Source organism: Oncorhynchus keta, chromosome 8, assembly GCF_023373465.1.
Source record: "Oncorhynchus keta strain PuntledgeMale-10-30-2019 chromosome 8, Oket_V2, whole genome shotgun sequence".
Classification (NCBI taxonomy): domain Eukaryota; kingdom Metazoa; phylum Chordata; class Actinopteri; order Salmoniformes; family Salmonidae; genus Oncorhynchus; species Oncorhynchus keta.
Genome location: NC_068428.1, coordinates 43,687,434 through 43,699,528, shown reverse-complemented (window position 1 = coordinate 43,699,528; position 12,095 = coordinate 43,687,434).

Sequence of the window (12,095 nt, the reverse complement as noted above, 5' to 3'; positions counted from 1 at the left end):
TCTGATGGATCTGGATACTGCTTTCAAGCCAATTTCTTAAGCATTAGTAAATATGTTGATGATTTCATTCCTGTGCTGTTTGTAACTACCCTGGTAGGTTGACTGATAACCTGAACCAGGTTGCAGACACTGGTTACAGTTTGAAGCTTTTAAATGAGTGGACAGCTTAAGGAACGTCAGTCAATATTTAAATCACCCAGAAAAATATTTATTTTCTTTTGATATATCATACAGTACCAGTCAAATGTTTTTTTATTTATTTTATTTTTACTATTTTCTATATTGTAGAATAATAGTGACGATATCAAAACTATGAAATAATATGTAATCATGTAGTAACCAAAAAAGTGTTAAACAAATAAAAATATATTTGAGATTTGAGATTCTTCAAAGTAGCCTCCCTTTGCCTTGATGACAGCTTTGCACACTCTTGGCATTCTCTCAACCAGCTTCACCTAGAATGCTTTTCCCACAGACTTGAAGGAGTTCCCACATATGCTAAGCACAGGTCATCTGATGCAGCACTCCATCACTCTCCTTCTTGGTCAAATAACCCGTACACAGCCTGGTGTGTTGTGTCATTGTCTTGTAGAAAAACAAATGATAGTCCCACTAAGCTCAAACCAGATGGAATGATGTATCGCTGCAGAATGCTGTGGCAGCCATGCTGGTTAAGTGTGCCTTTAATTATAAATAAATCACAGACAGTGTCACCAGCAAAGCACCCCCACACCATCACACCTCCTCCTCCTCGCTTCACGGTGGGAAATACACATGTGGAGATCATCCGTTCACCTACTCTACGTCTCACAAAGACACGGCGGTTGGAACCAAAAATCTTACATTTGGATTCATCAGACCAAAGGACAGATTTCCACTGGTCAAATGTCCATTACTCGTGTTTCTTGGCCCAATCAAGTCTCTTCGTATTATTGGTTTCTTTGTAGCAATTTGACCATTTGGGGCGGCAGGTAGCCTAGTGGTTAGAGTGTTGGGCCAGTAACTGAAAGGTTGCTAGATCGAATCCCCGAACAAGGCAATTAACCCACTGTTCCTTGATCGTCATTGTAAATAATAATTTATTTTTAACTGACTTGCCTAGTCAACTAAAAATCAAATGAAGGCCTGATTCACACAGTGTCCTCTAAACAGTTGATGTTGAGGTGTCTCTATTACCTGAACTCTGTGAAGCATTTATTTGAGGTCCAGCAGAGGTAACTCTGGGTCTTCCTTTTCTGTGGCAGTCCTCATGAGATCCAGCTTCATCATAGCGGCAGGGTAGCCTAGTGCTTAGAGCGTTGGACTAGTAACCGGAAGGTTGCAAGTTCAAACCCCCGAGCTGACAAGATACAAATCTGTCGTTCTACCCCTGAACAGGCAGTTAACCCACTGTTCCTAGACCGTCATTGAAAATAAGAATTTGTTCTTAACTGATCTTGCCTAGTTAAATAAAGGTAAAATTAAATAGCGCTTGATTATTTTTGAAACTTTCAAAGTTCTTGACATGTTCTGCATTGACTGACCTTCATGTCTTAAAGTAATGATGGACTGTCATTTCTATCTGCTTATTTGAGCTGTTCTTGCCATAATATGAACTTGGCCTTTTACCAAATAGGGCTATCTTCTGTATACCACCCCTACCTTGTCACAACACAACCGATTGGCTCAAATGCATTAAGAAGGAAACAAATTCCACAAATTAACTTTTAACAAGGTACATCTGTTAATTGAAATGCATTCCAGGTGACTACCTCATAAAGCTGGTTGAGGGAATGCCAAGCATGTGCAAAGCTGCTATTAAGGCAAAGGGTGGCTACTTTGAAGAACCTGTTTAACACTTTTTTTGGTTACTACATGTATCCATATGTGTTATTTCATAGATTTGATGTCCTCACTATTATTCTACAATGTAGAAAATAGTAAAAAATAAAGAAAAACCCTTGAATGAGTAGGTGTGTCCTAACCTTTGACTGGTACTGTACATTATCAAGCATTTCACACTAGTTATCCAGATACTGTCTGTTAGCACTTGGTGGTCTATAGCAGCTTCCCACCAGAATGGGCTTTAGGTGAGGCAGATGAACCTGTAGCCATATTACTTCAACAGTATTTAACATGAAATCCTTTCGAATCTGGTTCTGAATATAAAAAGCAACACTTCCACCACTGACATTTCTGTAAATGTTATAACGTTGTTTTGGCCACCACTGTTTCATTGAAGGTATATATCCAGGTGAGTTTCAGATATAGTCAGCATATGAATGTCATCTGTTACTAGCAAGTTATTCATTTCATGAACCTTGTATCTTGAACTACAAATGCTAATGTGGGTTATTTTGAGTACTTTTCTTGGATGCTTGCTTGTTTTCATTGCTTTTACTAGGAAGCTTAGCAGAAGTAGATATTATATTGTCATATAATATTATGATGTTATTATCATGATAATATTATCATGTTATTTATGTTAGTGCAGGGTGAGTTGCACACAGTGGACTTCCTTCTAAGGCACACCGCCTCAGTGCTAACAGCATAAATCTGGTTCATAGAAACATGATTGCTACATCATGGGGCAGCAGGGTAGCCTAGTGGTTAAAGCGTTGGACTAGTAAACGAAAGGTTGCAAGTTCATATCCCCGAGCTGACAAGGTACAAATCTGTCATTCTGCTCCTGAACAGACAGTGAACTCACTGTTCCTAGGCTGTCATTAAAAATAAGAATTTGTTCTTAAAAGCATTATGATGACTCAGCGACACAATGGTAGAGGATTAACTGAGCTGGGCTTGGGTCATTGATCTCAACGCAGCCTTATAATGCTGTGAAAGGATCCAGAAACAACACAATCCCAACCTCATTATAAAATGTGTTTTGTTTCCAAAAGGTATTGAAATTGTCAACAAAAGTTACACCCACTGAGCTGCAATAATCACGTAGCCAGTTGTGAAGAGAAAGAATCCTGCTAAATCATTCAATGGCATTCAATGGCACGATTCAGAGAAGGGCCAGATATGATTGGTCTTTTATTAGTGTCATGCAGAGTCAATCAGCTCTTTAAAATCCAGTTTCAACTGTTCAGAGCTGACCTTCATAAGGTCATTAAAACCCAACTGGACTACGATAGAATCAATGTCCATGTCCTGACGTAGCCAATTCAGGAGCAGCTTTGTAATGTCATTATACTCGAGCTCCAGGATAGGATATTGTTTTTGTACCAGGACCAATTCTTACACATTTCTTACCATGGAGCAGCCCAAAATCACAGCTGGAGAGAAGGACGAGGAAATCCGACCACTCACACACTTCACAGGATGGTGCAGGCCTCCGACAGATGGAGACGCCCCGCTCGATCCAGAGCAGGGATGGAAGGTTGCCGACGTCGACTTGAAAATCACAGGGGAAGGAGTAGGAGTAGGCACAGCGGCCGCAGACACGGGTACCCCCAGCGACGAAGGGGCAGGAAGATCAGGCTCCAGACACGGGTACCCCCAGCGATGAAGGGGCAGGAAGATCAGGCTCCAGACACAGGTACCCCCAGCGATGAAGGGGCAGGAAGATCAGGCTCCAGACACAGGTATCCCCAGCGACGAAGGGGCAGGAAGATCAGGCTCCAGACACGGGTACCCCCAGCGATGAAGGGGCAGGAAGATCAGGCTCCAGACACAGGTCCCCCCAGCGATGAAGGGGCAGGAAGATCAGGCTCCAGACACAGGTACCCCCAGCGATGAGGGGACAGGAAGATCAGGCTCCAGACACAGGTATCCCCAGCGATGAAGGGACAGGAAGATCAGGCTCCAGACACAGGTATTCCCAGCGATGAGGGGACAGGAAGATCAGGCTCCAGACACGGGTACCCCCAGCGATGAACAGGCAGGAAGATCAGGCTCCAGACACAGGTACCCCCAGCGATGAGGGGACAGGAAGATCAGGCTCCAGACACGGGTACCCCCAGCGACGAGGGGACAGGAAGATCAGGCTCCAGACACGGGTACCCCCAGCGACGAGGGGACAGGAAGATCAGGCTCCAGACACGGGTACCCCCAGCAACGAGGGGACAGGGAGATCAGGCTCCAGACACAGGTACCCCCAGCGACGAAGGGGCAGGAAGATCAGGCTCCAGACACAGGTACCCCCAGCGACGAGGGGACAGGAAGGTGCGACAAAACTATTTTGTTGTTTGTATCTGCTAGTAGGACCATTTTTATCCCCAATAATGCAACACACTTTGAAAAGGCGGTCACCACTTTACAAAAGTGATCCGCTCAATGTTTGCCCCAAGTCTCAGATTCTCTTCAGTGAGTGTGGTGTTGGTTGAGTCAAAGATGAATAAGTCTGAATGAGTAAGCCCTACTCTGCACTGCATCATTTCCTGGAACTAATGTTGTGACTTCACTGTGTGTTACTGCTTCACTTTCAACACTGAAGTAATGGGGCCAATATCGCATCTCCTTATGCTGCCGATCTATCTCGGTCTGCTACTATCTGTGAAATGTAAAACTACTCTCCTGCCAATTTTCTCCCTAACTGTGCATTCTCCACGTTTTACAAATTTGTCATCTCCTGTTAATGTTTCAACTGGCCAGGAGGCTACAGAGGTCTGGAGCAAACAGACTAGTAGCCTGGGGTCCAAGCTGATTTTGATACTGTTACAAAACTTAGGCGAAAGCTGGTTAAACAGCAAAATACAGCTCAGTTGGCTAGCTCAGACCTTATTTGACCTCGCCTCAGTTCTCAGGAGCTCCCGTGGTCATTTCCAATTAATCTTCATCAGGCTGGGAAGCCACAGAGGCCTGGAGGAAACAGAGTGGTAGCCTGATTGCTAAAACGCAGTGAAAATTAAGTCGCTAAGAGAACCTGAAGATGAAAACGAGTTTGCGTTTCCAAAATCCACGGACGCCCAGGTTACCAGTCCGTTTCCTCCAGACCTCTGTGGCCTTCCTTCCTAGCTTTATGAAGATGAACTGGAGATGACATGAAGCACCTGAAAGCTGTCCTTACTGAGCTGAGGTCAAACGGTGGCCGTATCCCAAAAGGCACCCTGTTCCCTAATGTAGTGCACTACTTTTGACCAAAATCCCTATGGACCCTGTTCACACGTAGTGCACCATATTAGGGATTAGTGTGCCATTTGGGACATATTCTGTGTCTGAGTGTTTTATTTAGCAGCCAGCCAGGCGTGAAGGGAAAGTCCAGGAGTTTCTGAGAGGAGGAAATGTCACAGCCCTTTCCCAAATGGCACCCCCGACCCTATTCCCTATATAGTGCACTGATTGACTAGGGCCCATAAGAATCTGGTGAAAAAGTAGGTCTCTATGTAGGGAACAAGGTACCATTGGGGATGCAAGCCCCACATATAAAACGTGTTTAAAAGACTGTGAGCAGAACTCTATCTAATTCTACAGTCTAAAGGTTAGCCCATAACACAGAGATAGTTATATCACTGTGGGTTTACCCTCCCTGGCCCTGTCGCTACTCTCTCTCTCTCTATCCTCCAGCCACTCTCAGCTTCAGCTGCTGTGTTCGTCCCCCTAATGGCACCCTATTCCCGATGTAGTGCACTACTTTGGACCAGGTCTCATAGGGATTTGGTCAAAAGTAGTGCACTACATTAGGGAACAGGGTGCCATTTGGGATGCAAACTCTGTCCGTTATGGTAATGAGGCCGTATTTCAGAGACCCAGATTTCTGATCTGTTACCTTTTACGAGAGTCATCTCCACCTGGGCTGAGTGAGTGATAGGAGGAACAATCAGGGAACCCTATACAAGTTAATACAGGAGAAAGTCTCAAGTGTACTGAACCAAAATAAAAACGCAAAACATGCAAACATTTAAAAGATTTTACTGAGTTACAGTTCATATAAGATAATCAGTCAATTGAAATAAATTCATGAGACCCTAATCTATCTAATTGCACATTGACTGGGAATACAGCTATGCATCTGTTGGTCACAGACACCTTTATAAAAAAAGGTGTGGATCAGACAACCAGACAGTGTCAGGTGGACCCACCATTCGCCTCATGTTGTCCCACTCTTCAATGGCTGTGCGAAGTTGTTGGATAACTGGAAGACGGGGTTGTACACGTCGATCCAGAGCATCCCAAACATGCTCAATGGGCATGTCTGGTGAGTTTGCAGGCCATGGAAGAACTGGGACATTTTCAGCTTCCAGGAATTGTGTACAGACCCTTGTGACATGAGGCTGTGCATTATCATGCTGAAACATGAGGTGATGGCAGCAGATGAATGGCACGACAATGAGCCTCAGGATCTCGTCACGGTATCTCTGTGCATTCAAATTGACATTGATAAAAACGCAATTGTGTTCGTTGTCTGTAGCTTATGCCTGCCCATACCATAACCCCACCATGGGGCACTCTGTTCACAAGGTTGACATCAGCAAACCAATCACCCACATGACGCCATCAACGTGGTCTGCGGTTGTGAGGCCGGCTGGACGTACTGCCAAATTCTCTAAAATGACTTTGGAGGTGGCTTATGGTAGAGAAATGAACATTAAATTCCCTGGCAATAGCTCTGGTGGACATTCCTGCAGTCAGCATGCCAACTGCACGCTCCCTCAAAACTTGAGACATCTGTGGCATTGTGTTGTGTGACAAAACTGCACATTTTAGAGTGGCCTTTTATTGTCCTCAGCACAGGGTGCACCTGTGTAATGATCATGCTGTGTAATCAGCTTCTTGATATGCCACAGCTGTCAGGTGGATGGATTATCTTGACAAAGGAGAAATACTCACTAACAGGGATGTAAACTAATTTGTTTACAACATTTTAGATTCGTAAGCTTTTTGTGAGCTTCAAACATTTCTGGGATCTTTTTCTTCACCTCATGAAACATGGGACCAACACTTTACATGTTGCATATATATTTGGTTCCGTATATAATTTTACATAAATATATTTAGAAATATTATAGCCTGGTGTCATCATGCCACTCGTGAGGGGCTAGGAGTGGAATGATAGCACAAACAGATCTGGGACCAGATTAGAAACATTACATCGCTTGGACCACGGTAACAGAAACAGCACGGGAACACAGTAACAGCACAGGAACACAGAAACAGCACGGGAACACAGAAACAGCACGGGAACACAGAAACAGCACGGGAACACAGTAACAGCACGGGAACACAGAAACAGCACGGGAACACAGAAACAGCACGGGAACACAGAAACAGCACGGGAACACAGTAACAGCACGGGAACACAGAAACAGCACGGGAACACAGAAACAGCACGGGAACACAGAAACAGCACGGGAACACAGAAACAGCACGGGAACACAGAAACAGCACGGGAACACAGAAACAGCACGGGAACACAGTAACAGCACGGGAACACAGAAACAGCACGGGAACACAGAAACAGCACGGGAACACAGAAACAGCACGGGAACACAGAAACAGCACGGGAACACAGAAACAGCACGGGAACACAGAAACAGCACGGGAACACAGAAACAGCACGGGAACACAGTAACAGCACGGGAACACAGTAACAGCACGGGAACACAGTAACAGCACGGGAACACAGAAACAGCACGGGAACACAGAAACAGCACGGGAACACAGAAACAGCACGGGAACACAGAAACAGCACGGGAACACAGAAACAGCACGGGAACACAGTAACAGCACGGGAACACAGAAACAGCACGGGAACACAGAATGTGTGCCTGGTGACTTAGAGACCACGTCATTTCCTCATTCAACGGGAACACTTTACTACACGGGAACACTCATCGGGAACACAGAAACAGCGGGAACACACCTGAAAGCTTATCAGAAACATCGGGAACACAGAAACAGCCGAACACAGTAAAGCGGGAACACAGAAACAGCACTGAACAAAGCTTATCCATCTGAACAGCACAGGAACACAGTTATCACGGGAACACAGAAACAGCACGGGAACACAGAAACAGCACGGGATCACATCTGCACGGGAACAGCTTATCTATCTGACACAGCTTATCCATCAGAAAGCTTATCCACCTGAACACAGAAACAGCACGGGAACACAGCTTATCACGGGAACACAGAACAGCTTATCCATCTGACAGCTTATCTATCTGAAAGCTTATCCATCTGACAGCTTATCCATCTGAAAGCTTATCTATCTGTAACTTATCCATCGGGAAGCTTATCTAGAAACTTATCACGGGAATCTGAAAAAGCTTATCACATCTGACAGCTTATCCATCTGACAGCTTATCCACCTGACAGCTTATCCACGCAGCTTATCCGTCTGAAAGCTTATCCATCTGAAAGCTTATCTATCTGAAAGCTTATCCATCTGAAAGCTTATCCATCTGAAAGCTTATCCATCTGAAAGCTTATCCATCTGAAAGCTTATCCATCTGACAGCTTATCCATCTGAAAGCTTATCCATCTGAAAGCTTATCCATCTGACAGCTTATCCATCTGACAGCTTATCCATCTGACAGCTTATCCATCTGAAAGCTTATCCATCTGACAGCTTATCCATCTGAAAGCTTATCCATCTGACAGCTTATCCATCTGACAGCTTATCCATCTGACAGCTTATCTATCTGAAAGCTTATCCATCTCAAAGCGTATCCATCTGAAAGTGTATCCATCTGAAAGCTTATCCATCTGACAGCTTATCCATCTGACAGCTTATCCATCTGACAGCTTATCCATCTCAAAGCGTATCCATCTGAAAGCTTATCCATCTGACAGCTTATCCATCTGACAGCTTATCCATCTGAAAGCTTATCCATCTGACAGCTTATCCATCTGACAGCTTATCCATCTGAAAGCTTATCCATCTGAAAGCTTATCCATCTGACAGCTTATCCATCTGAAAGCTTATCCATCTGACAGCTTATCCATCTGACAGGTAGTATCCATCCCGGGACCAGCTTATCCATCTAGAATGTATCCACATGACTGTATCCATTGGATAAAAGCTTATCCATCTGACAGTTTATCTATCCGAAAGCTTATCCATCTGACAGCTTATCCATCTGACAGCTTATCCATCTGAAAGCTTATCCATCTGAAAGCGTATCCATCTGACAGCATACACAGTAAACAGAACGATTAATGCTAGGAACATGAAACGAATGGGAAAATGTTTGTATGAAAAAGTATTACTGGTGTTTAACTTGGGAATTCAGTAAACCATTTAGTGTAAACGTCAACAACTGTGTCAACGTCAACAACCCCCCCCAGATGCCAACACAGAGACTGATTAATAACAAAACGGATATAATCAGAGAATCTGTGTTGATGAGATTAAAAACAATCTAATTATACAACAACTAGTGTTGTTAAAAACAGAGCAGAGAAATATTAACTATAACGTTTTTCCAACTGTCTGAAAATAAGAGAATATTTCAACAACAAAAGATTTTCCTTTGTCTCCGACTCTGAAAATCCATTTGCATTAAAGCACCTGGCTTCATCACCATGGCAGCACTTCCTATGATGATGTGTTCTAGAATCTAGAGGAGCCTATCAGAGGTTGTGTTCCTCAGGAGACCCCAGATGATGAGAACTCTGATGGTTTTTACTGCTTCATTTGACACACGAAGCCAGTCCAATTACATCTCTATCAGTCCTCAGTCAACTGAGCAGCGACTGAGTGGCCCACTGACTGCATTCCCAAATGGCATCTTATTCCCTACATAGTGCACTACTTTTGACCAGAGCCCTATTGGGAACAGGGTAACATTTGGGATGTAACCGCTCTCCATAAAAGGAGGCCTGTCATTTGAAAAATGGCTGACAAAAAACTGACCCTCGTTGTAACTGTGAAACGCTGAGAGAGACTAAACATAATTTTGGTGTGATGAGTTTAGGATTTGTGTAAATTGATGTGTACCATCTCTCAGGCTTGCTGTAATTGGCAGAATCATATAAACTAAAGCATAACCTGGAGGGGTTAGTATTTGTATTTATTATGGATCACCATTCGCTACCCAGATACTCTTCCTGGGGTCCAGCAAAATGAAGGCAGTTTATACAATTTTAAAAACATTACAATACATTCACAGATTTCACAACACCATGTGTACAGTGTGTATGTTATCGTGTGTGTGTGTGTATGTTACCGTGTGTGTGTATGTTATCGTGTGTGTGTGTGTGTGTGTATGTTATCGTCGTGTGTGTGTGTGTGTGTTTTGTGTGTGTGTATGTTATTGTGTGTGTGTGTGTGTATGTTATCGTGTGTGTGTGTGTATGCATGTGCTTGTGCCTGTTTGTGTTGCTTCGTAGTCTCTGCTGTTCCATAAGTAGTACTTCTTTCTGGTTTTTTAAATCAAATTGTACTGTTTGCATGAGTTACTTAATGTGGAATAGAGTTCCATGTAGTCATGGCTCTATGTAGTAATGTGCACCTCCCATAGTCTGTTCTGGACCTGGGGACTGTGAAGAGACCTCTGGTGGCATGTCTTGGGGGGTATGTATGGGTGTCTGAGCTGTGTGCTAGTAGTTTAAACAGACAGCTTGGTGTATTCAACATGGCAATACCTCAGTACAAGTAGTGATGATGTCAATCTCTCCTCCACTTTGAGCCAGGAGAGATTGACATGCATATTATTAACATTAGCTCTCTGTGTACATCCAAAGCCCAGCCGTGCTGCCCTGCTCTGAGGGCCAGCCGTGCTGCCCTGTTCTGAGGCCCAGCCATGCTGCCCGTTCTGAGGCAATTGCAATTATCCTAAGTACATTTTTGTGGCACTTGACCACACAACTGAACAGTAGTCCAGATGTGACAAAACCAGGGCCTGTAGGACCTGTCTTGTTGATAGTGTTGTTAAGAAGGTAGAAACCAGGGCCTGTAGGACCTGTCTTGTTGATAGTGTTGTTAAGAAGGTAGAAACCAGGGCCTGTAGGACCTGTCTTGTTAAGAAGGTAGAAACCAGGGCCTGTAGGACCTGTCTTGTTAAGAAGGTAGAAACTAGGGCCTGTAGGACTTGCCTTGTTGATAGTGTTGTTAAGAAGGTAGAAACTAGGGCCTGTAGGACCTGTCTTGTTGATAGTGTTGTTAAGAAGGTAGAAACCAGGGCCTGTAGGACCTGTCTTGTTAAGAAGGTAGAAACTAGGGCCTGTAGGACCTGCCTTGTTGATAGTGTTGTTAAGAAGGTAGAAACTAGGGCCTGTAGGACCTGCCTTGTTGATAGTGTTGTTAAGAAGGTAGAAACTAGGGCCTGTAGGACCTGCCTTGTTGATAGTGTTGTTAAGAAGGTAGAAACTAGGGCCTGTAGGACCTGCCTTGTTGATAGTGTTGTTAAGAAGGTAGAAACTAGGGCCTGTAGGACCTGTCTTGTTGATAGTGTTGTTAAGAAGGTAGAAACTAGGGCCTGTAGGACCTGCCTTGTTGATAGTGTTGTTAAGAAGGTAGAGCAGAACTTTATTATTGAGAGACTTCTCCCCATCTTACTGTTGTACCAATATGTTTTAATGACCGTTTACAATCCGGAATTTCTCCAGGTAGTTTAGTCACCTTATTTATTACAAAATTAATTTGAGGTTTAGGGTGAATGATTTGTCCCTAATACAAGTCTTTGTGTTTAAGAAATATTTAGGACTAACTTTTTCCTTTTTTGCCACCCATTCTGAAACTAACTGCAGCTCTTTGTTAAGTGTTGCAGTTATTCCAGTCTCTATAGTAGCTGACATGGGTAGTGTTGAGTCAAACTTATACATAGACACACTGGCTTTAAGCAAAGGCTTGTCAGTAGTAAAGATTGAACCCAATTTCATGATGCTCCCGACATACAGATCTTGTGCTGATCTTGCCTCCAGAGGCAGTTTGGAACTCGGTAGTGAGTGTCGCAACCGAGGGCAGGACAATTTTTACACGCTTCAGCACTCGACAGTCCCATTCTGTGAGCTTGTGTGGCCTACCACTTTGTGGCTGAGCCGTTGCTGCTCCTAGACGTTTCCACTTCACAATAACAGCACTTACAGTTGACCAGGGCAGCTCCAGCACGGCAGAAATGTAACTTACTGACTTGTTGGAAAGGTAGCATCCTGTGACGGTACCACGTTGAAAGTCACTGAGCTCTTCAGTAAGGCCATTCTACTGACAATGCTTGTCTATGGAGATT